General features: G+C 37.2%; 1 protein-coding gene and 1 pseudogene across 4 annotated transcripts in view; one reads left to right on the forward strand and one right to left on the reverse strand.

The window, feature by feature from the left end:
* The window catches only part of SYBU (syntabulin), a 118,263-nt gene extending 97,159 nt beyond the window's left edge, over positions 1-21,104 (reverse strand). Inside the window, exon 1 of one of the 3 annotated variants that reach the window (XM_082434299.1) lies at positions 21,087-21,104. The gene's annotated coding sequence lies outside the window, so the exon portion shown is untranslated. Of the gene's footprint in view, positions 1-20,505; positions 20,900-21,086 lie in introns of those variants that run through there. The other 2 variants (XM_082434301.1, XM_082434294.1) reach the window with 2 other exon arrangements.
* Positions 21,105-21,261: 157 nt separating this feature from the next.
* The window catches only part of LOC309647225 (nonsense-mediated mRNA decay factor SMG5-like), a 92,231-nt pseudogene continuing 87,480 nt past the window's right edge, over positions 21,262-26,012 (forward strand). Inside the window, exon 1 of the transcript XR_014268660.1 lies at positions 21,262-21,730. The product of XR_014268660.1 is annotated as a nonsense-mediated mRNA decay factor SMG5-like (transcript). The remainder of the gene's footprint in view (positions 21,731-26,012) is intronic.

Genomic DNA, 26,012 nt, shown 5'->3' on the forward strand with positions numbered 1-26,012 from the left:
TCTCCAGGATAGATCACATCTTGAGTCACAAATCAAGCCTCAGTAAATTTAAGAAAATTGAGATCATATCAAGCATGTTTTCTGACCACAATGCTATGAGAGTAGAAATGAATTACAGGGAAAAAATGTAAAGAACACAAACACGTGGAGGCTAAAGAATACGTTACTAAATAACCAAGAGATCACTGAAGAAATCAAAGAGGAAATCAAAAAATACCTAGAGACAAATGACAATGAAAACACGACGATCCAAAACCTATGGGATGCAGCAAAAGCAGTTCTAAGAGGGAAGTTTATAGCTATACAAGCCTACCTCAAGAAACAAGAAAAATACAGAGTGAAGTAAGTCAGAAAGAGAAAAACAAATATCGTATATTAACGCATGTATGTGGAACCTAGAAAAATGGTACAGATGAGCCAGTTTGCAGGGCAGAAGTTGAGACACAGATGTAGAGAACAGACATATGGACACCAAGGGGGGAAAACTGCGGTGGGGTGGGGATGGTGGTGTGCTGAATTGGGCGATTGGGATTGACATGTATACACTGATGTGTATAAAATTGATGACTAATAAGAATCTGCGGTATAAAAAAATCAAACAAACAAAACAACTAATACTAAACTTTCATTGGGTTATCTGTATGGAAATATATTAATATAAATGTTTCAGACATTACGTGAAATTTCTAAAAATCTTATATGTTCTGGTATAATGTTATAAGTCATAATTCTAGTTATTACTTTAAAATGTATATCTCAGAAAAAACTAAATTCCCTTGTCAATTGCACTATTATGAACTTTCATCAAATCTTTAACCATGGTCATTTTTAAGTCTTTTGTCATTTACAGACAGTTCTGGGTGTACTCTGATGCTTTTGCAAATATGTTCCTATAAAAGGGTTTCATCTTCAAGGAATTCAGAGAAAAGACTCTGACAAGTACAGGTTTCTGGTAACTGTACTGCTGAACTGAATGAATAAGCATTTTCAGAACTCTAATGGAAAACTGATGAACTCATAAAAGTGCTAACAAATGATCAAGATGAAAAAAAAATTAATTACATGGGACTGAGTGAACTGATGAGGATGATTATAATTTTTATGACTTTCTGTTTGAATTAAAAAAAAACATCCCACAAGGACTCAGAGGCAAAGAATATACAAGTCAATTTTCACTGCAAAGTAAAGGAGCTGTTACAGTGGAGGATTACTGGACTGAATGTCAATATTATGACATAGTATGAGTGTGTTTCGTGTTTGGTAATTGCAATCATTGTTGCTTTTGTTGTGGTCATCCATTTACAATGCTTGGTGTCAGTCTATTTATCTCTTGTAAAAATAAAATACAGTGTGTGTGTGTGAAAAAAAAAAATGAAACAAGAAAAATCTCAAATAAACAATCTAACCTTACACCTAAAGGAACTACAGAAAGAAGAACAAACAAAACCCAAAGTTAGCAGAAGGAAAGGAATCATAAAGAGCAGAGCAGAAATAAATGAAATAGAAAATAGCAAAGATCAATAAAACTAAAAGCTGGTTCTTTGAGAAGATAAACAAAATTGATAAACCATTAGCCAGACTCATCAAGAAAAAGAGGGAGAGGACTCAAATCAGTAAAATTAGAAATGAAAAAGGAGAAGTTACAACAGACACCGCAGAAATACAAAGCATCCTAAGAGACTACTACAAGCAACTCTATGCCAATAAAATGGACAACCTGGAAGAAATGGACAAATTCTTAGAAAGGTATAACCTTCCAAGACTGAACCAGGAAGAAATAGAAAATATGAACAGACCAATCACAAGTAATGAAATGCTAACTGTGATTAAATCTTCCAACAAACAAAAGTCCAGGACCAGATGGCTTCACAGGTGAATTCTATCAAACATTTAGAGAAGAGCTAATACTCATCCTTCTCAAAGTCTTCCAAAAAATTGCAGAGGAAGGAGCACTGCTAAACTTATTCTATGAGGCCACCATCACCCTGATACCAAAACCAGACAAAGATACTACAAAAAAAGAAAATTACAGATCAATATCACCGATGAATATAGATGCAAAAATCCTCAACAAAATACTAGCAAACAGAATCCAACAACACATTAAAAGGATCATACACCATGATCAAGTGGGATTTATCCCAGGAATGCAAGGATTCTTCAATATATGCAAATCAATCAATGTGATACACCATATGAACAAATTGAAGAAGAAAAACCATATGATCATCTCAATAGATGCAGAAAAAGCTTTTGATAAAACTCAACACCCATTCATGATAAAAACTCTCCAGAAAGTGGGCATAGAGGAACCTACCTCAACATAATAAAGGCCATATATGACTAACCCACAGCAAACATCATTCTCAATGGTGAAAAACTGAAAGCATTTCCTCTAAGATCAGGAACAAGACAAGGATGTCCACTCTCACCACTATTATTCAACTTAGTTTTGGAAGTCCTAGCCACGGCAATCAGAGAAGAAAAAGAAATAAAAGGAATACAAATTGGAAAAGAAGAAGTAAAACTGTCACTCTTTGCAGATGACATGATACTATACATAGAGAATCCTAAAGATGCCACCAGAATATGGCTAGAACTAATCAATGAATTTGGTAAAGTTGCAGGATACAAATTAAGGCACAGAAATCTCTTGCATCCCTATACACTAATGATGAAAAATCTGAAAGAGAAATTAAGGAAACACTCCCATTTACCACTGCAACAAAAAGAATAAAATACCTAGGAATAAACCTACCCAGGGAGACAAAAGACCTGTATGCAGACAACTATAAGACACTGATGAAAGAAATTAATGATGATACCAACAGATGGAGAGATATACCATGTTCTTAGATTGGAAGACTCAATATTGTGAAAATGACTATACTACCCAAAGCAATCCACAGATTCAATGCAATCCTTATCAAATCACCAATGGCATTTTTTATGGAACTAGAACAAAAAATCTTAAAATTTGTATGGAGACACAAAAGACACCGAATAGCCAAAGCAGTCTTGATGGAAAAAAACGGAGCTGGAGGAATCAGACTCCCTGACTTCAGACTATACTACAAAGCTATAGTAATCAAGACAATATGGTACTGGCACAAAAACAGAAACATAGATCAATGGAACAAGATAGAAAGCCCAGAGATAAACCCACACACCTATGGTCAACTAGTCTATGACAAAGGAGGCAAGGATACACAATGGAGCAAAGACAGTCTCTTCAATAAGTGGTGTTGGGAAAACTGGACAGCTACATGTAAAAGAAGGAAATTAGAATACTCCCTAACACCATACACAAAAATAAACTCAAAATGGATTAGATCTAAATGTAAGACCGGACACTATGAAACTCTTAGAGGAAAACATAGGAAGAACACTCTTTGACATAAATCACAGCAAGGTCTTTTTTGATCCACCTTCTAGAGTAATGGAAATAGAAACAAAAATAAACAAATGGGACTTAATGAAACTTCAAAGCTTTTGGCCGGTTAAGGAAACCATAAACAAGACGAAAAGACAACCCTCAGAATGGGAGAAAATATTTGCAAACGAATCAACGGACAAAGGATTAATCTCCAAAATATATAAACAGCTCATGCAGCTCAATATTAAAAAAACACACAACCCGATCCAAAAATGGGCAGAAGAGCTAAATAGACATTTCTCCAAAGAAGACATACAGATGGCCAAGAAGCACATGAAAAGCTGCTCAACATCACTAATTATTAGAGAAATGCAAATCAAAACTACAATGAGGTGTCACCTCACCCCAGTTAGAATGGGCATCATCAGAAAATCTACAAACAACAAATGCTGGAGAGGGTGTGGAGAAAAGGGAACCCTCTTGCACTGTTGGTGGGAATATAAATTGATACAGGCACTATGGAGAACAGTACGGAGGTTCCTTAAAAAACTAAAAGTATAATTACCATATGATCCAGCAATCCCACTACTGGGCATATACCCAGAGAAAACCATAATTCAAAAAGACACATGCACCCCAATGTTTGTTGCAGCACTATTTACAATAGCCAGGTCATGGAAGCAACCTAAATGCCCATTGATAGACTGATGGACAAAGAAGATGTTGTACATATATACAATGGAATATTACTCAGCCATAAAAAGGAACGAAATTGGGTCATTTGTTGAGACGTGGATGGATCTAGAGACTGTCATATAGAGTGAAGTAAGTCAGAAAGAGAAAAACAAATATCATATATTAACGCATATATGTGGAACCTAGAAAAGTGGTACAGATGAACCAGTTTGCAGGGCAGAAACTGAGACACAGATGTAGAGGACAAACATATGGACACCAAGGGGGAAAAGCGGCTGGGGGGGTGGGGGTGGTGGTGTGATGAATTGGGCCATTGGGATTGACATGTATACACTGATGTGTATAAAATTGATGACTAATAAGAACCTGCTGTATAAAAAAATAAACAAAATAAAATTCAAAAATTCAAAAAAAAAAAAAAAAAAGAGAGCTGTCCTGACACCAGGAGCCCTGTTATTCGAGGAGTCTAAGGGACTTTTTCCCAAAACTCTGGAGTCTTTTCATATTCTCATTTAAATCAATCAAAGTCAACTATTCAATTTGAGAGAGAGAGAGAGAAAGAGAGAGAGCGATTTTTAATAGGGTAGGCATTTTCCAGCTTAGGCCTGGGAGTTAAAGCCAAATGGGAGATGTGAAGTTGCTATTTCTTTAATTCTCACATCTCACTGAATCATGTGTGTTTCTAGTATTTAAAGACACAAATATTTTTATACAAGGGTTCTAATTATAAACCAAGAAGTCCATCTGTTATTTAACTAACAAAAAATTACCTGTTCTGATGTTAGAAGGAGACTGGCTAAATGGTGAACTTACGGCCATTTTAAAGAATTTTCCAAGATAATTTGAACTTTATTATTATTGTTGTTGTTGTTGTTATTTACTTTGCATGCTTTCTTCAAAACCTCAACCCAGCATATAGTGTGATTCTACTACCTTTGTACCTCTGTTTATGTGCTAGGAGAATACGGGGTAAGGCATGGTTTTGAGGGGGATGTCACTCCACAATTTTCCAACAAGAAAAGTGAAACCAAAAAACACAGACTTCATGAATCATTTAAAATAGCAAGGGTATCCTGCTCTTTAGGACCATTGCTGGCAAAAATGAATATATTTTAGAGAGTCTCAAGATGTACACAATTCATTGCCCAGCCCGGACTGAGCTAGGGCAACACTGAATGGTAAATGTTTTATTTTCAAATTGGATAGTCCTTCAAAAAAGTCACAGTGAAGAAGACTGTGCTGATAACTCAAGCCCTGTAACTTATAACTTGAAATTCCCCTTAATTTTTATTATGTGTATTTTGTGAAAAATAGTCAATATGTGTATTTAATTTAATTACATTAGATTTTAGGTACAAATGGACTGAAATTCATCCACATGACAAATATTTGACTGCCTATGAAAGGAGCAAAATTTTTATCAGTTAGTGGAAATGCAGGCTTATTTCCTTGACTTGTTTCATTACTCTATGAAGCAACCGTTCTATGAGATTGAAGATATTTATTGGCCCTGGCATAAAATCTGATTGAGTAGATTACATTTATGCAGTATTATTATATAAAACATCAATGTGTTGAATTCTAAGTGAAAACATTGTCATTTCTGATTTAATACTATTTGAGGTTTTATTCAAACACCATACATTTTAATTTCTGGAGTGCAAGTTAGAGATTCTACCAATGAAAAGCTTCTTTGGGTTGATTCTTTCCTTTTCCCAGTTCTCTTCCCCAACCTGTCCTAGAAAATGCAAGGCAGCCAGAGGCTATTACTGATAAGAGAGAAGAACACATCCGTTGATCTTACAGTTTCTATATGAAGAACATTTATTTGTTAGCTTAAATAAGTTGCTTATGCCTTGATTACAACTGTCTTTGTGTAAGTTCTGTTGACTGAGCCTGGATCCTAGCTACATATGTAAAACATGGGAAATCCATACATGCTTATGCAGTCAAAGCACTTTAATTAATCATTTAATAGTTGATGAATGCTCATCATAGGTACATTTATTTTCAGTATAAATGTAGGGGATTAGTGAGTTTAGGCCAAATGAAAGAAAACTTAGTAATAGTAACAGAATTATGAACAGAACTCTAATAAATAAATAAATTTCCATGATGTAGAAATTAACTTCTGTTATTGGCTATTACCAACATCTATATGTATGCATCAATATACCAATAAAAATATCAAAACTGAACATTAAAAAGGTAAAATTCTACTTTAAAGAAATTTTAAAAATCAGACTTTTCATATTTACAAAACGAAAATTCCAGAAAAATACAACTTTAATAATATTACCTTATATATTTTAGTTTTACAAATCATTTTCACATATACTAGCTCATTTAATTTCTAAATGCCTCAACACTTACTATAACGTTTTTCCTATAACACTATTTTTAAAAAATTTTTTACATGTACATTTTAATTTAAATTTAATTTTATTTATTTATTTATTTTTATTTGTTGGCCACACCGCATATAGCTTGTGGGATCTTAGTTCCCTGACCAGGGATTGAACCCGTGCCCCCTGCAGTGGAAGCACAGAGTCTTAACCACTGGACTGGCAGGGAAGTTCCTATAATACTATTTTTAATGAGCCTATTATATAATTATTTTTTGGTTTTGTGACTACTATTGAATGAAGATATAAATGGTGGTTCACTTCTATCATCGGTGTTTAAATAGACTACCTTTAAATAAAATTTTAAGTTAAAGAACATTTGCTTTATCTCTGCCAGGATATCAGTTTATAGCAAACAACCCTGATTCCTTCCTTTCTTTTCTCCCTTTGCCTCCCTCCCTCCTTTTCTTCCATATATAATATAATTTTGGGTATAAAGCAATTATTTTCTATTTTTCTCTAAAAAGAGAGAGCGAGCGAGAGAGAATTTACTTTATGTAGCTATCAAAAGGAATCTTAATATAGAACTTCTCCTATTTGTGCTGTAAGGGATAACAGAATCTACAGGTTCTTTTAAAAGAACTGATTGAGATAACACCTCCCAAATTATAAATTTCCTAGATGATGTTACTGGCTCTTTGCAATTTACAGCATAGTAATTAAGTATGAAAATCCTGACCTCAAATATAATGCTGGTTTTTCTCCTCATAATAATTCCTTTTGTGTGGCATAGTGTTTTCTTAAAAAGAGAGGAAAGCTATGTGAGTGCATATTTCATAAGCTTCTTATTTATTATTCATACCATTAGAGATAGAAGGAATATATACACACAGAGCATTCTCTCAGATGTGTCCTCTGAGAAGTACACTCAGCCTAAACCTCAAAGAATCTCTTTCACTGGGGGCTGGAGGGAAGCTCGATGAAGATGGCAGATGGCCTTCCTCAGACATATTCTTATAGTAATGCTCCAGAGGGTACCAAGTTCCACTTTACTTTGGTAAAAAGTGGTTTACTTTACCGCTATTCCAATAGCACTTTACCCTAAAACAACTGAACAGTAATTACGGCATTTGAAAAGTTTCAAACTAGTTTTGTTTATGTGTTTCAGAAATATTATTTTCTGAAATATGAAAATAAAAGCTTCTCTAATTCAATTTAGGGAGGGTTCATGTCACTTATTTATTTACTTATATAAACTGGATTTATGTTTCTTGCATAAGGAAGCTGATTTAGGCTTATGAGTTAATATGCATTGAAGATGCTGTGGGTACTTTATTAATATTTAATTTTTAAAATGAGAATAGTGTGTTCCTCCCCTATTAGTGTAAACCTTTTTGAAAAACTCATCGATGAAGTCAAAATAAACTTATAAATTGAGTGCTAAAAATGTACTATGTAATTTAAGAATAGGAATGAAAACTTTTTTCCTTAATATCAGAGTGTATTTTTCCCCTGAACCATCTATTTAATATCAGTCATGAATGAAATATTAAAAATAAAACAAAGAAACAAAAATAAATTTTAGAAGTAACCTCTTCTCGTATGCACTTCTGTCTATATCTGAGATAGATTCAGTTAGCTGTTATCTCAGGATAGCAATTACTGACATAATAAATTAAGTTCTCATGTAGTTGGTTATCATAATGAGAAAGGATGTCGAGCATGTCTGTCAGTTCAAGGTTGCTGTGCATTTAATAAACTGTAGTTGAGCAACTTAGATTCTGGGGTCTCAGTATCAGTAGCAGTAGTCTAACTCCAATTTCACAATACAGGGTCAAGTTTTTGATACATGAATTCGAGAATTCAACTGAAATAGAAAAAGTAAGGTAATTTCTGTATTAAGATTTATAGCTTGATGTTCAGAAGTTGTATGATTAAAAATGACTTAAATATTTTCTTAATAAATTGAGCTGTGTACATGGTACCCAAGAGGGAATGAGATTTTCTGTATAATTAAGAGCGTGTCAGTTTGGCATTTAGTGGATTGCTTTGGGAGCAGCCAGTTGTTACCAACATTTACACTGGCCAAGATCTCAGAATATGCATTGTAGAAAAATCCCTCTCTCTCTCTCTTTCCCCCTCTTTATTAAGGAAGATAAAGGAAAATGGAGCTAGAAATATGTACTCGGTTGGACAGAGGCAAGTGGTGTACCTATGAGTTAAGATTTGAGTTGGAAGCCTTTTAAAGAACTTGTCTCAATAAATAATAAGGGTTGTTCACAAAACTAAGAAAACTGAAGATACTTTAAAAACAAAATATACAAATTAATCCCTGGAAACTTTTCAATAAAAAAAATATGAGAGCACTCACATAATTGTAAATGCTTTCTGCAGTATATTTGCCATTATTACCAAAAGAAGGATGCATTTTAGTCATTTCCTTTTCCTGCTTTTAATAACATTTAGGCAAATTAATAAACCTTGCATTTTCTGCATGATTTCTTAGTTACTCTGAATTCCTTTAATTATTCTGAAATGAATTAAAAGAAATACACACCATATTCCAGGCAAAGCTCTGAATTAATCCACTTAAAAAAAAAAAAAAGAGGAATTAACATACTATATGGGACATAATAGTTTTTCCTTACCTATTGCCTGAAGGTTAATCTGGTATATTTTAATGTTAAAATAAATAATCTGAAAAAGGAAGGGGAAAACTAATTTAGATTAATCATCTGCTGTGTGTCAGGCACCATACTAGACATTTTAATACTTATTACCTCTTTAATTCTTTCAGTAGCCCTCTAAGTAAAGTACTAGTTCTACATGAGGAAAGTGGTTTGGGTGTTTCCCAAACTACAGACTGAAATAGGTCTCGGGGATAGAAGTGTGATAAGCATTGCTGAATAACTGAAAACACTACTTTGTATATTTAGTTATAGATATGAGACACGGAAAAGTAAAATTGAACACTTTTTTATTTTACTTTTCCATATCTGACTCTGGAAACACCAGCATATTTAGATAAAACATCTTACTTTGCATTCTCAAAGCTAAACACATTTTCAGCCTTATGAATTTTATTTGTCATGCCTTGTAACTGAAGATTGTTGGGTTAAACTTGATAACCCCCTCCGCAACCCCTCAAAAATAGATAAATCACTTTAGTATCCGATATTGCTGTCTGGGGTAGATGGGAGACCATTTTCAAAGGACTTTAAAAAATTATGCAGGTAATAAAGCAGTGGTTCTCAACCTTGACTAAATCTTAGAATTACCTGGGAAACTTAAAAAAAATTAATGCCCAGGGGCCACCATGTGATTCTAATATGCAGCTAAGGTTGGAAAACATGGCTCTTAGTTTCCATCCACAACACGGGCACTATTCTTTTGCAGTTGCTTTGCGATTGCACCCACGTGACTTCAAATAAGATAAGGTTTGGGGTACCAAGTGTGTGTGAAGAATTAGGGACAGCACAAGTATGACAGCTCTTTATGTTACAAGCAATGAGATAACTCGAATAGTAACAATAATCACCATCCCTTTGGGATAGATTTCTGAACTTCTGCAAAAACAGTATAAGCCTTATTGGAGAGAAAGCTGCCTTAGGGCAGCTGGAAATAACCCTTCCCCCCTTGCAGGGGTGGAAGCTCAGTTGACATCCACTTAATGTCAACTGGTATTGGAGCCTGTAGGAAAACAGCTATATTTAAATCCAGTTTCGCTTGCAAGAGTCTCCATCAACTTGTAAATCAGATTACTAAATTCATGGTAGTTATTTTTGAAAATTTGCATACTACATAGTTTAGCAACAAATAATACAGCACTTCTACTTAACAGCAGAAAGACACTTTAACCCTAATATCTGACAGCTCCCAACCAGGACAGCATGTATAAACTCTCATATGCTACAGAAGCATTCAATTTGTACAATCTCAAAACAACTAACATATCACACTCAAATTAACTTAATTAAAATGCTTCTAGGGCATCCCTGGTGGCGCAGTGGTTAAGACTCTGCCTGCCAATGCGGGGGACATGGGTTCGAGCCCTGGTCTGGGAAGATCCCACATGCCATGGAGCAACTAAGCCTGTGCGCCACAACTACTGAGCCTGCACTCTAGAGTCCACAAGCCACAACTACTGAGCCCACACGCCACAACTACAGAAGCCCGTGCGCCTAGAGCCTGTGCTCCGCAACAAGAGAAGCCACCACAAAGAGAAGCCCGTGCACCGCACTGAAGAGTAGCTTCCGCTCACCACAACTAGAGAAAGCCTGCACACAGCAACGAAGATCCAACACAGCCAAAAATTCAAAAAAAAAAAAAATGCTTCTAGATCAAGAGCATTATTTCTCAGTTACATTCTAAAGCAAAGCCTGCAGTATGAAATTATCAAGTCTGTAATAAACTCTGGATAGAAATTCATTGAAACTCAATGACTCACTCAACTGCTATCTAGTTGGCACTTGTAGGAATGGCTATATGCCACTCTCGTTAGCAGTTCTCTCCTTGTCAACCAGATCAGAGATACTCACGGTGAAGAACACAGGAAGTAATTTTATATGACTTGATAAAAAGAAAGCTGCCTGTCACCGAAGTGACAAATAAGGGTTAATTTTCATAAGACATGATTTGCAATTTCTTTGCAAGTATCATTAATCAGGCAGTGTAAATTCTTCATTGTTTAAATTCTCACTTGGAAACAAATTTTCTACAGATTTCTTACAACTCTAAAACAACTGGCTTCTCTGGAAAAATAAGCAACATTTTATAAAATGTGGTTTAGCTAACCACACCTTCCTTAATATTTTTATGACAAATCCTTGACCCAAAATATAACTCCCTAGCAAAACAAGTATTCCTCCCTCATCACCACAAGCAAACTTACCTATTGGGAAGGAGAAGTAATCAAAAAGCACTGGCTCAGGCAAATATAAAGAGCTATCTGAGGCTTCAGTTTTCGAGCCAAGGTTTGGAGATGCGTTTAAATGAACTCAAGAGTCAGATGGCTGTGGCTACCCTCTATGGGGAAACCAGAGGAGTCTGCACTGGTGTGTAGTGCTTCTGGGCGCCTCCCTTTGTTCTAAGTAGAATGCTAATGCCAAAAGCACAGTTTGCATTCCTGCTAGCTCTGGAAACACGGATGCAGTCTGACAAAGCTTCCAGCTTAAATACCTTATGGGGAAAAAAGTAAGTTCCAGAGATGGGACCTCCCTTGTGTACTAGTAAAACAAGCCGCACAGTGACTGTGTCAATCTGAACAGTTGGAAATTTGTGGTCACATTAATGCTATCTCATCTTCTTTGGAAGATACATTAGAGACATTGAGAAAAGAAATTTTCCACTTCTTGTGAATGCCCATTAAGGAAGTCAAGAATGTGTCTTTGAATTTTTTTCCCACCTCTTTCTTCTCCCTAGTGTGCAAAATTTTCATTGGCAGATAAAAGCAGGAGGTAAAAAGAAAAAGAAATTCCTTAAGGCAGTGAAATATAGATCAAGGCATAGCATAATGGGAAGAAAAATGCAATGAAAAAGTTAAGGCCATGAAGAGAAAAAAAAAACCTAACAGTGTAATTTATTCATGTGTTAACATATGTTTTAAAGTATAGGAGAAGTTTAATATCAAATCATTTTTAATGCTGTTTTTCATTATACAGGAGGAATATAAAGCAGATGATTACTATTTAATCTTAATTTTTTAAAAATAATTTTAAAATGTCTTGTGTTATCTCGTCACTGTCTACACAGTTGATGACGTTTGTTTTCCTCCCTTTATATATGAAAATTAGATAACAGGTTACATAGTTCAATAACTGGGGCCAAACTCTTTAGAGCAAGTGATCAAGCCATCATATATTTAATTTTCAAGTCTCTGTAGATATTTACCGATGAGCACATCAATAATATATCAGTCACTTCATCTGTTGCATAACTTTATCATTACTTCAGCAAGGAAAATCAGATTGTTTTTGTCTTTTCCAAGGAGGAAAATGAATGTTTAGGTATTGCCAGGACATGGAATGTTTTTAGCACTACTGGGTTTCATTTACTTTTCATTTTTAAGTTTCTTAGCTGTATATCAGAATGCAAGTTTATGAATGGTAAGAATTGTATGTATTTAATACAACTACTCTACTACATCTATTTTCCTAGTACTCTTTTATGGCATGTGATCAATACTATGACTTTTGAGTTGAGTTCAAGATGGTTGATGAATTTTCTGGACAAACTTCAGTGATGATAAGTGGTGACAGCTAAATAATAAATGCTGGATTGAAAAGTTTTGATCTCAAAAATGCAACATAAATACAAGAAATATCAGATTGGGAAGTAGTGTGAGAAAATGACCTAATAGATTTCTTAATGAAACCAGTAAATAAGTTTAATATAATTGTATAAAAAAGAATTGGTCTACACCCCCAATTTGTTTGATATTGGTCTTTCTGGAAAAAAATAAATAAGTCTCTTTGCCTGGAACATTTTTCCTCAAGACTTTGGCTGAACCCCATGCCACAGCTACTTCACTACAAAAAGAAGTAAAAGAGAACAGACCAACAGCCAGAAAATTATCACTGTTCTGTAGCACCCCCCTCCCCAAAAAAAGCATTCTCAACTGGGAGCAGAGGGTAGAGAGGCCTAACTATTCTTTTTCAACTGCATCATTTCTTTCTCTACTTCCATATAAACCCAAAGGATTCCTCTGCATCTTGGCTTTTGTGCTTTACCCTGTGAATAACCTTTCCTTTTTGCCACTATAAAGAGGGAGAAAAGTGACTTCTTCACTACAAGCTGGAAAAGGAAGGTTGTGAAGGTAAGAAACCTTTCATAAACAGGTCAAGAGAAAGATTTCCAAAGATCTAGAATTTATATGATGATATGGAATTTACAAAGGCCCTTGAATGCTCAAAAATAGGTTGGGATTTTGGTAAAGTAATGGCTAAGAGCTCAGACTTAGTTCTGAGTTTTGGTTCTGCATTACTATTGACTAGGTTACTTAAGAAAGTCATTTAACTCTCCTCATTTATAAAAAGGGAATTATAATAGTTGTAGTGAAGTGACATAGATAAGCACTTTAAAAATGCCTCACATTTAATGCATACTAAAATGACGTTAGCCATTATTTTTGCTCTTGGTAATTTAATGCATTGAGAAAAATAGATGAATGTATATCAGTTTCTATAGCTTGATAACTGGAGCATGCATGCCTCCTCTAAAGAAAGTAACTGTAAATCAGTGACATCTGATTGGTGCCACCAATTCTAGCTCCTTTTGTACTTATTCATTCATATTCTAATTCATTTAACAAATATTTATTGAGTGCCAACTATGTGTTAGGAACTGTGTTGCATACTAGAGACAAAGCAGTGAAAATGGCAAGCAGATCCAGTCCCTCAATTAGTCCCTCATTAAATTTTAATGTGTTATTTTACATGTACATGTAATAATTATTCAGTTTTAGGCTTTTCAGGGGTAAGAGCCATATATCAAAATTCTCTGTAATCCTTATAGTTATATGTATTAAATATTCATTGACTTAAATTGTAACTGATAATAAATGTTCTTTATACTTATAACAGGTAATTCAAATGTTGGTCCATTATTTGAAGATATATAGCTTTTTCCTGTGGTTTGAAATTGTATGAAGAATGCCCAAAGTGTTTATTCTAATAAAAATCAGAGAGAAAGCATTATTATGGGCTTAAGAAAATCCAAAATGAAGAGTTTTTGAAAAACAAACAGAAATTGACAAAAGTTAAATATCATTGCTACTGGTGTACTTTAACGAATAAAAGAAGTGTAGGAGCAAAATGATAAAAATTCCCAAGCTGTACTTCAGATAGGTTAAAAACAAATATTTGCCAATTTAGCCTCCATTTTGCACACTACTCAAATACACAAACTTATAATATGTGCAAATTTTCTTGCTATGCTGATTATAAAGTTGAACAATGCATTCATTTCTAAGTCAATATTTGTATTCTTGTAAGTCGTTAACTGGAAGAAATATCAATCTTTTTTTCCTTTCTGTCTGTTCCTGTGCTGGGGTCACTGAGGTAGAGCCAGTTTCAGCACCATGGACAAAGCATTGAGAGCACTCAGCCTTATGAGAGATACAGGAAACATTCCTCTCAGGCTGAAATATAAGAAATAACTTTATGGTCACCATCTTCCATTTTAATATGTTTTAGGACAAAATAAATACTAAAGAATGTTCAGTGGATGGATAATATAAAGTTTACACTTTCAAACCCCTTCTATCTTATGGAAAAACATAATGGCCCTTTTAAAGACATGCATCACTGTGATAAATGCATTTAAGTGTCATTAGCTTTAATGGCTCCTCCTACTCATTCAGACTATTATACCGTACCTTTTAAAGTTAATTTAATGGGTACTAATGGTGTGAAATTGATGAAATTATGAATTGAGTTTCCCTGGGCACAGGTTAAACCAAGGAAGAAGGGAGAGGACAGGTTAATATTACCTTCCACCCCATTCTTCATTTGTCCTACAAAAGATGTCAGTTCTGCCCTTGGGAAGGAAATGCTCAGTGTTAGTAAGTTGAACTTAAATTGATTTTTGTGGTTTTAAATTCAGGTAACTGTCTGTGGTTGGGTCACCAAAGGTTTGCAGTTTCCTTCAGGGAATAAGAAAATATGCGCACTTCTGAGAGTAAGTTCATATTTTATTCCACAGTTTCAGAGAATTAGATAACTTGTCACTTCCTTTCCTTCCTGTATTCATCTTACAGATTCAATTCAGAGGGTCACTCAGGATATTATTTTGTAATCTCTCCCTCACATCATCACCAGGTATCAGACAAAATAATGGTGTTTAATCAATTTAAAATCTGAGCTAAATATTATAATACATACTATTATTATTATGTGAAAAATTGAAAAATCCAACATTCTGCTCCCAAGAACACTTGATACAGCAAAACTTTGGTTCATAGTGTCAGGAAAACTGGAATCCAATTTTGAACTATGACTTGCAAAAATATTAAGGGTGAGAAAACTATTCACTTTAATTATGCTTGAAGGGAGAGGAGAAAAAAAAGTATACACTCACTACCTGTTGCGGTTCATTTAATATTGATGGATGGATGGCTAAGAGAAGATAGAAGTTTGTAGCTACTCTTTTGCTTCTCTATCAAGTAAAATGATCTCCAAACTAAAAGGCATAAAATAAAACTTTGTAGAGAATACGAAAGCTCAGGCTAATTAATGCTACTAGCTTCTCTTTAGGCATTTAGTTCATTTGACAATTTATGTCCTGGGCTTTATAATCTCACCTTTTACAAATAGGGATTATAAGATTGTTAATGTCGCTGAAGAACCTGGAGATGAGGAGAGATGCTAAGGGGACAGAAATCTGGAAATGAAGTAAATAGTTTTGATTTTCACAAATTAGAAGAAAGAGTCTCTAAAACAGTGTTTGGTGAGACCAACATAAAATATTAGGCAATATTCTGAAACAAATTAATAAAAAGATGGCTTCTGAGTACTTGAAAAAGAAAAAAAATGATATTCAGAAATCAGCTTGGTCTTCAAAGAATAACTTAGCAAGCATAGCATTTTTTTTTTTTTTTAACAGATAGGGTAAAGACTAGTAAATCTGAGAAATGGTCAGGACAGAAGTCACAAAAGCACAAGTTTACTTAGATGAGACAATTAACGCAAAGGAGCTGAATGGCCTAAATGATGTTATTTTCCCAGGGAAGCCAGAAATCTGGGATTTTTATGTGAATCATTGTGAGTTTTAAAAACTTAACTGCAACTTTCTATTAATGAATATGCTCCTGATTTTAAAACAAAACAAAACACATCTGTAGAATGAACCTGGCCCATAGGCTGCCAGCTTGGGACACGTGGCAAAGCATATGGACCTTGGTGAGGCATGTGACAAGGTTTCACATATCATTCTTGAGAATTTCTGGCTAGCGGGCAGTACAGACATTACAATTAGATGAGTTCAAATTTAATCTCAAAATAAGGAAAACTGGATCTTCCCAGTGATGGCATGGGCAGCCCTTAACGCTAGAAGTACTCACCTTAACCACCATTTGGCAATTCAAAAGACCATATGGGAAAATAACCTGTAACTGAATTTTGAAATTAATGTCAATATTTTCTCATAAATGTGAATACACTATTGTGTATATACATGTCTTCTTTCAGTCACTCATTTATTTGAAAACATTTATTAAAATCCTACTATTGCCAAGCACTGTTCTAGGTGCTGAGAGTGCCACAGGAACAAAAATCTTTGCTCTTATGGAGTTTACATACTATGTTTGCCCTGTTTGGACATTAAGTTATATGAGCACTTTACAAATGTGTATTTTTGTGTGCTAACTTCATTCTGGAGTTTTGCTCTGTATTCAGCATAAGATATGGAGTTACTCTGGGTGAAAAGCACATGACACTGTGATAAATGGGTGTTGTTAGCTAGTACTTTTATTTATTCATTTAAACTTTCTTTCTAAAATGTTTATTATGCACCTGCCATTCTGCTAGGGCAACATGCTAAACTAGATGGGATATAGAGTCAACTAGTATAGGCTGGGATACGCGGTCACACTCCGCAGGCACCAACATTTTGAATACTTTGGTAACTCAGCAGCCCAAATGCCCTACCTTATCTTTGATCAGCTTTCCACAAACTAAACAAATTAGAAAAGAGGATGAAATCATCTGACACTGGCAGTGGTTGTTCCAACATCAGTATAGAAGGAAAAATACCTTGCCTTTGTTTTTAAATCCCATCATGCTGTGGCGAACTAATTCCAAAACGAGGTGGCAAACATGCTGAAGTCTAGTACAGACCCACAAAAGAATCTATTCTAGTACAATTTCGGGCTTTTCTATCCATATTGGTGAAGGGATAAGAAAAATGATTTAAAAAATTTACCATGTATTCAAAATAATCCCATCTGATTTTGTAGATAATTTAAATTAAAAAAATACCGAAGGGTCAGAAATAACTGGGGGAGTTAGGTTGTGACTGAGTTTATTTCTCCTTGTATTGATTCAGTCACAGTCAAAGAATCAATATTCTTTTCCCTCAAATCTGGATCTTGCTGGCTGGAAGGTTTAGGAAGATATTTCCCAGTTGTCCAAGAGACATGCCTACGTTTCTTGAGAAGCAAAGTTAAAAACAAGGCAATAGATAATTTTTATGCTTGAAAATAGATTATTTAAAGAAAAAAACTCATGGCCCTGAAGAATGCCTTTGTAAGCCATATATTGTTATAGGAAAATGTTTTCTTTTTTTTTTTTCCCTTTCTGATGAGTGAACATTCTCACTGAAGTTTGTTGGTCATCAAAGTTCATTTTAGAACTAGCAGAGGCACAATCAGTTAAAGTTTCTTAAAAGCATTTTTTAAGGAATGCATTTTAATAATGTTGTTATGGTCCTTCTATACTTCTCTACCTATCTTTTTTTCATACCGTTTTTAAAAATTCACTTTGAGAATGCCAAGGTTTTCTCATCCCTTTTTTTCCCAAAGGGATCTCTACAGCAAACCAAAGGCCATATAGTTTAAGCAAAATGAGTTAATGTGCTCTGAAAAGAGAGACAGAAAAAGCCCACATATGGATGACTTGGTGATTAAGCCTGGGAGACAACTTGAATAATCATTATCATAAATTATAGAATAAAAAGCCAAATATAGCTTCTAGCTTCTACAGAGCTAAATATACTGCTGAGATGCGCCACTCTGATAAAGACTTGAAGTAATTTTAGGAATATTTTATAATTTAAAAAGCTTAATGAAAATTGTCTTTTTCTAGAAGGAATGATAGGTCATTTCTCAGATGGCAACTGGGATGTGCGGTGACCTAGTTCTCTCTCCCGTTGTACCACTGGTCACAAGCTGTTCTGCAGAGCTGGGCTTGCCTTCCTCACCACTTCCTGGATCACCTCCCAAAGCCTTGCCATTACACAGCACACCCAGTGTTGGGATAATTGTAGGTGAATAAGTCTCTTTGAAAGTTACATCTTTATTTTTACATATTTGGAGATGTAACTAACCTCAAAACCTGGTATTTCATGGATATTATTCCTTAGATGAAGGCTGAGTAAAAAAAAATGTGTGCCAATTTAAATGAGAGTATTAAGTAAAGGGTATTATCATTTGTATTTAGAGATGATAAACATTGACAAGGATACTAGAGTAACTGAAGTTCTGGAAATAGTGCCTTCTCCCATGGAGAAAAATGCTTTGGAATTTGACGTACTTACAAAATGAATTTTGAAAAAAGTTTTTATTTTGAAATAATGATAGATTCACTGGAAGTTGTAAAGAGAGTACAGAGACGTCCCCCCAATGATTATATCTTACATAGCTATAGTACAATGTCAAAAGTAGGAGACTGACATTAGTGCAATGTGTGTGTATAGCTCTATGACACTTTACCCCATATGTAGATTCATATAACCATCATCATAATCAAGATACACAGCCTTTCCATCATGACAAAGATCTCCCTCATGCTACATTTTTATAGTCACAGACCCTTTCAACCCCATCTCTAAGCCCTGACAATCAGGGCAATTGTAAGATTACTCTTTTATGCTTATCTCCTACACACTTTTACTAAAATGTGAGAAAACCACAGGATTGGGTGTTAGGAGATGACTGGTTCTAAGTTTGCCACTGGCTAATTCATGTTCTTGGGCTACTTACTCTCTGCCAGCCTCAGTAGTTCATCTATAAAAATGAAGATTTGCACTTTCTTTTTTAGGGCACCAGCATTTAAGAACTCATATGATTATTTGGTCTCAATTATGATACCACTTTAAAGACTACTGCATGCAAACCAAGTTAATAAAATTTGATTTAAATATGTGGAGATCAACCAGGATTGAGCAGTGTGCTGTAAACGTTTTCTGCATTAAAATAGTGTCACTGTCACATAACTGAAGAAACCAAGAGCTGCATTATGATAATATACTGCTGCTCTAAAATCTGAAGCAAGTAAAAAACATCATTTCAACCATCTCTCAAGGGGACAAGTGCTGCTGTTCTCCCAAATGTACAGGTGGAGAAAACTTGGCACTGTGATTACCTGACTTCCTTTGCCCCCAAAACACCTTTGGAGGAAGAAGAAGCAAACATCTCTAATATGTGCCCAGCCAAGTGTCTGAGCTGGCAGTGCTGCAGTAGAAACTTTAAGTTGAAGAGTTTGAACTGTGGGGTTCTAATTTGGCCCTTTTCTGAGAAGGGAGATTCAGACGCTGAAGCTGCTCTTTGCTTCTGCTGCCCAGGGTCGGGGGTCAGGACCAGAGGACCTGCCAGGAACTTAGCAGTGGAGTTTCCTGCCTTCTTTGATGTCACTACTTGCTCAACACCGGAGAACAAGAGGAAAACAACAGGAAAGCAGTTTACTCCAAGTGGCGCCTTCCATTTAAAGCTTTAAGAATCTCTTCCCACGCACCAATTTAACCTTACAGATCTCTTCCTCTCTACAATTCACTCCTATTTTAAATTCACCCAGCATGAGAATGTTTTGAGCTCATCAGCTGAGCCCTTCTAACATATTGATGAAAAATGGGTCCTCCCTCCTCACCACAAATAATCTGGTGAAAAATTCCCAAGGAAGCAGAAACTTGAAAAGTGTCCTCTGGGGACTCTGGACCATCCACGTCGTTGGAGAGATCTACCAAAGCTTTCTTTCTGGATACCATCAATTCCTTACCGAACCTTCATTATCAAAAGGCACCATTTCCAAGCCCCACTCTCACTCCCTAGGACAATTACTAAAGGGAGACATCCCCCCACCAACCGACGGCCCGGTCCACCGTGCCCGCTGCAACCAGGAGTCCAGCTCGACCATCTCAGTAACCGGACAGGAACACTGTCCCCTCAGCCTCCCTCTGCTCAGAGTCCCCGTTTTCCACAACCTTCTTCTCTGTGTCCGCAGCACCCTGGATACCGCCCCCGGCCCGCCGCCACCACTGGAAGGAGCGGTCCCAGGGTCCGGAGCATCCATCCCGGCCCTCATTGGACCACAGAGGATCAGTGGCCCTCCCGCGCCCGTGGGCACTGTCCGCAGAGCCCGCACAGACGCCTGCTCTTACCCGTGTTCTCCCAGAAGGGCCCCATCGCGCCGTCCAGGAAGAGGCGTCCACGCGCGCCAGGGAGGCCGGGGCCCGGCTGGGCCGGCGTCGGGTATGGATGGGACCCGGCGCCTCCGCGGGTGTGCGCTCGGGCTCGGGGAGCCGGGCACGGCCCGCTCCGCCCGCGCCAGCCCGGGCCGGACACGTGGTGCCTTCGCCGCCCGAGCGCTGGGATCCGGGTGGCGGCCCCTCGGCCTCTGTAGCCGCTGGGCCGCGGCCGGGGCTGCGAACCGACGGGGGAGACGGGCGGGGACCAGAGGGCCGGCACCGGTAAGGGCGGCGCGGCGACGCGCTCCTGCTCCGGGGGATTCCCGACCCGCAGGCGCAGTCCCAGTCGCCAGGGCCCCGGCCGCCTGCGCTGCAGGCTCGGTTTCCCGAAGCCTCTCGGGTGCGGGCGGCGCACTGCAGAGGTTCCGGGCTCCAGCCAGCGGAGGGATCCCGGGCTAAGGGCGGGAAGGTGTGCGTTGCGTGACCTCCCTCTCACGCCCGCCCGGATCCCCCGGGTCGCTGAGGCTGGAGTGCGCCTCGCGGTCTTCACTCACCCCAGTTAACCAATGCCCTGTCCCCGCGCAGGACGTGCAAACCACTGAAAACCGCAGCGTGGACCTGAGGTGTCTTTTCTCCCCGGGAAAATTCCTCTGGCGACCGCAGCCTGTGTGAGGCAGCGAAGGAAACACTGCCCAAAACTCAGGGCGAAGACTTAGCCACGAGCTCTTTCCGACTTCTCCAATGACCTTGGGCGCCTCGTCTAAACAAAGTGTCTCTGTCCGAATTTCCTGGTCCTGGGGATAAACGTGGCCATTCACTATCTAACTCTCAGGACATAAATAGCAATTGCGCTTAAAAAACAAGGTAAAATACCGTAGACTTCTTTAATATAGATATAATTTGCATTGATTTTAGGCAAGGCTGAGGGGAACCTCGGCACTGGGAAGCAAAGGGTTCGAATTTGTGAGTCCAAATGCAAAACTAGCCCCACTGCCTGCTTTCCTGGGAAGGTAGGTTTTTGAAGAGATTGGTGGGAAGGTACTCTCTTCTCTCAGACTTGCCAAGAGCCCCCGGTTGCCCCATCAAGAACATTCAGCTTTACTAAAGAGCTTCAGGATGGAACTGGTTGCGTCCTTCTGGCCAGCCATAACTAAGGGTCAAAGGGCAGTCACCACCTTCAGGCTAAAGGCTCTTCCAGGTAAGTTTCTTGTTATGTAAGTTGTTTACTCTTAGATTAATCTTCGTTCTTACCCCTAAGGGGAGCTTTCTGTACAGAAGACTGCTTCTGGAAAATAGCATTCCCGTCCTTACCCTGACTCCCACCACCCCCCCCCCCACCCCTTTCCCTGGCTCCCCTTCTCACCATATTCAGGAGAGCTTAGCCCACACAGTCAACTTACAACAGACTTCTATTTCTGTGTGTGAGAACTTGGCAGTGCAGAGTTTATACAATTGAAACCCATCAGTCTCACATTACTTAATTTGGCACATGTTAAATGTGTGAAACATTTTATTCTGTCGTTTCAGCTCCTTTTCCTCTGGTGATCCCTCCTACTTCTCTCTGATCGTAAAGGCTTAGACTCTAAGATTTCTTCTCTCTGGTGTTTTCTAACTCTTGGAAACCCCTTCCTCCATGAAAAATGCAGATTCATAACATAATGGAACTCCCTCACAAGAAAAATTCTGCTTTTGACAAATCTTGACATTACTAGATCTTAGTATGTACCTTGTACTGCGCCTTTCTCTTCACCTGCATTCAGGGTCACCAGTGAGTTGAAGCCTTCCTTGACTTTTTTGTAGCAGAGATCAGTCCATCCCTTTGGCTCCTCGTCAGAACTGCTGTCTGCATCAGCATTTTCTTCACCAGCTCGTGGTCTCTTGGGACTGTGTCCTGGGAATTTGGTTTTCTCTCTTCCTTCTCTCCATAATCCAGGATTCCAGGCCTTCTGCTTCACATATTCCTGGGTTATTTCCTTTGAATCCCTCCTAGTTTCTTAGAAGATTGTTGTGAAGCTAAAAAAAGAAAGTTAGTATTAGAGTGCCATGGAAATGTAAGATAATGATAACGAGTCTCATGCCCTTGCAAGTTTACAGCTTCCTTTAAAGGAGGGATTCCCACCTTTTTGGAAGGAAATGTCATCATAGTTTTATTCTGAAGCCTTCAAAGCACTGGGAGCGTGTGTGCATTCGAGGTGGGGTGGGATCGGGTGGGTATGGGGTGGTAAAGTGAGGGAGAGGGAAGGGTGGTATGGCACTGATGCTGATTTTCTGAGTGGGAAGTGTCACGTGGGCCAGAAGATGGGAAGAGGAGAGGGGAAAGTCCTGATAGGAATGGTTTTCATCAGAGTAGCTGCAGTGCTGACTGCTGTGGAACAAATGGGGTGGGGGACTTGTCCCCACGAGGTTACTTTCTTACTCATGGTCAATATAAATCCTCCACAGTGCATCTTCTGTAAGATGACCTTATGCAATTAAGGTTACAATAAATATCTCTAGATGAATATCAAAGCACAAGCCACTGAATTCACACTTACCTGGACATATTACAAAAATACAGTGTAATTATAGAAACTGTTGTAGAATTCATTTTAGAAGAACGGGTTAAACCAGGGGGTTTATAGAATCTTGGCGATAGAAGGGACTTTAAAAGATTAACTAGTCCAGCCTTTGAGATGTTGTGTCAATCATGCTTCCTCAGTTCTTGGGTTAAAAAAGTCTTTCTCTCTTACCTGCTTGTTTCTTCCTAGATACTAGATTTGAATTAGACTAGAGAAAATTCTTGTTTGGTTTCTCTAGACTTGAGAATAATGTTAAATAACCAGCTCACAAGTTGGGAAGGTTCAAATGATGCACAGAAGCCACATGGTCCTTTCAGAAACCCAGAGTTAAAGGAAAACACATTCAGTTAAAGTGATTGCAAAGAAATACCAGCTTATCTTTTCTGGGGCTAAACTGTAATTGTCTTGTGCTAAGAATATTTGAAGTTTAGTTCCTCACAGCTTTTATCAAAATATATAGAGCTAGTACCTGTCTATAATTTATTTATTCATTCAACAACATTTACTCAGTACCGTATTCCAGACCTATTTTGTTTTTCCTCATCCTCTTTACATTTCCATAAAGCTTATTTAAGTTTTATTAGATTGATATGTTACTCCTCTAAGTTACCAGAATGGGGAAAAACTCATATTTGCTGAGTATGTACTATGTACCAGGCACCAATTCATATCATCTAATTTAATTATTACATTTTCCTTAAGAAGTTGTCACACTTTACTGATGAAGAAAAGGAGGTCGATGACTTGTTTACAATAATAAAGCTAGTAAATTTTGGAGTGAGGATTTGAACCCAAATCTTTCTGATTATTCTGTATTCCTGTTCACTGCTGGGGCTTTCTGGAGGCAATGCCTTTATTCAAAGGAATAGTCAAATGGGAGAAATATTAGATGCTACTGAAGGATGGACAGGGAGTGGATTTGGTCAACTTATGTCACTCAACTCAAACAAAAGACAAGTAGCTTTGTCTTTTCTTGTAGAAAGTCTAATCAAAATCCTTGGGAAGATTGGAAAACTGTGTTAGACTCCCTTAAAGCACACATATGATGATGAATATTTATTTAAAATATTTGGAAGAAAAATTATGTATTATAATTCCTAGATCTACACTGTGACTATAAAATATTTAAAGTATTAGCCAAGCCAACAACTTTTATTCATAACAGATTGTGTTAGGGAAAGGAGATGCATGGTGAGTTTAAACAAACTGTACACCCTCTCTGTGCCTCTAGTTCTTCATCTGTTAAATGGAATTAGTAAGTATAATGCTTCAGGAGTCTGAGGTGCCAAACAAAATAATGGAAACAAAAATGCTTTGAGAACTATGACTACATATACATTCTTGTATATGACAACAAGAAAGGAGCTAAATGGAAATCACATAGTGAGCTGAGTGGAAAAGGAATATTTTATAATTCATGTAAGCTTTGATCACAGTTATGAAGTTTTAGCATAAATGGAAAATGTGTAGGTTATTTAATATCTTCCATCTTATAAATGAAGAAACAAATGCTCAGTGGAAATAAATAGTCTACAGTCACATCACATTCTTAAGAATATTGTTGAAAATTCTAAAATAAGAAAGTGATACCATCGGACGAGGCAGAATCAGTCAATAACTATTTTTTGAGTACATACTATATATCAGGCACTGTTTTAGATGCTGCAAATGTAGTGGTGAACAAAACAGTTTTCATTTCTGCTGTGCAAAGTCTGATATTCTAATAGAGTCAGATAAAAGATATATGAACAAACCGTTTCAGGCATTGATAAGTGTTTTAAAGAAGTTAAAATAGACAATGTGGTTATGATGCCAAGGTTTTTGGTCAACTGAGTGAATGGGGGTGCAGTTTACTTTGGTGGGGCAAGATGTGATTGTGATGGTTGGGATGAGAATGGGAGAAATGATTAGTTCTGTTTTGGTCATGTGAATGTCAAATAATAATCAGGCATCCAAATGGAGCTATGGAAGCTATGGAAGTCTGAAGCTCAAAGGTTGGAGATAAACATTTGGGAGTTTTCATCACATAGACAGCTTCCAAGCCACGGAGTTTTTTTAAAAGTGGGTAATTTGTTCTTAACTGTAAAGGGTTTTCTTTGGTCAGGTTGCTGTGTAGGTGGGGTAGTTCGAACATGTCTTAACTTGTCCCCACAAACCAAAGCCACCTGAAGATGTTCAGCTATAGGCTAGCAGACCATCACCATAGCAACAGTGTCTTCTCAAAGGGGATGGGGAATCTTTTCTCATCTTGAGGTTCAGTCATGTCCGCCATTTTAAAATGAAGGTGTTCATGACCACACCGTTATTCCTTTTACTAAGGCCCAAACGTGTACCTCAAATCCATTCAATAACTGTTGTGATGAGAAGGGACTATTGACCTCTCTGCAGAAATGGGTTTTCATTAATGCATTATACCCCCAACTTCTGAGTTGAACTTAGGTGACATAATTCTGTATTTAAGAAAGTTGTGTAAAGCCATCATTCAATTTAGATTTTCTTATCAAAATTATCTTGAGAGCCTATTTTTGTGTATCTTTTAATTTTTGTGTGTTTTAAAAGATTTATTTTTCACTGTTTTCACAATAATCTTTATTTAGTACTCTGGGAGCAGTTGCTATATCTTGCCCAAAGGAATTTGTTCTTAGATAAAAATTCTTTTAATTTAGAGGAAGAAATAATGAGGCCAGAGATTAGGCCTGAATGACTTCAGGTATTCAGAGTGAAGTCTGTGACCTAAAAGGCTCTCTAATGCCCCCAAATACCCAGGTTTCACAATGACTTACTGTTCTACCTTTGGAGAATAATTTCTATTAGTTCAACATTGGATTTTCCTTGTAGTTCTGTTTTATTTTTTACAGTAAAAATGCACAAGCATATTATAGAAAATTTAAAAATATAGAAAAGCACCAAGTAGAAAAAAAA

This window comes from Balaenoptera physalus (assembly GCF_965194825.1).
Source record: "Balaenoptera physalus genome assembly, chromosome: 17".
Classification (NCBI taxonomy): Eukaryota; Metazoa; Chordata; class Mammalia; order Artiodactyla; family Balaenopteridae; genus Balaenoptera; species Balaenoptera physalus.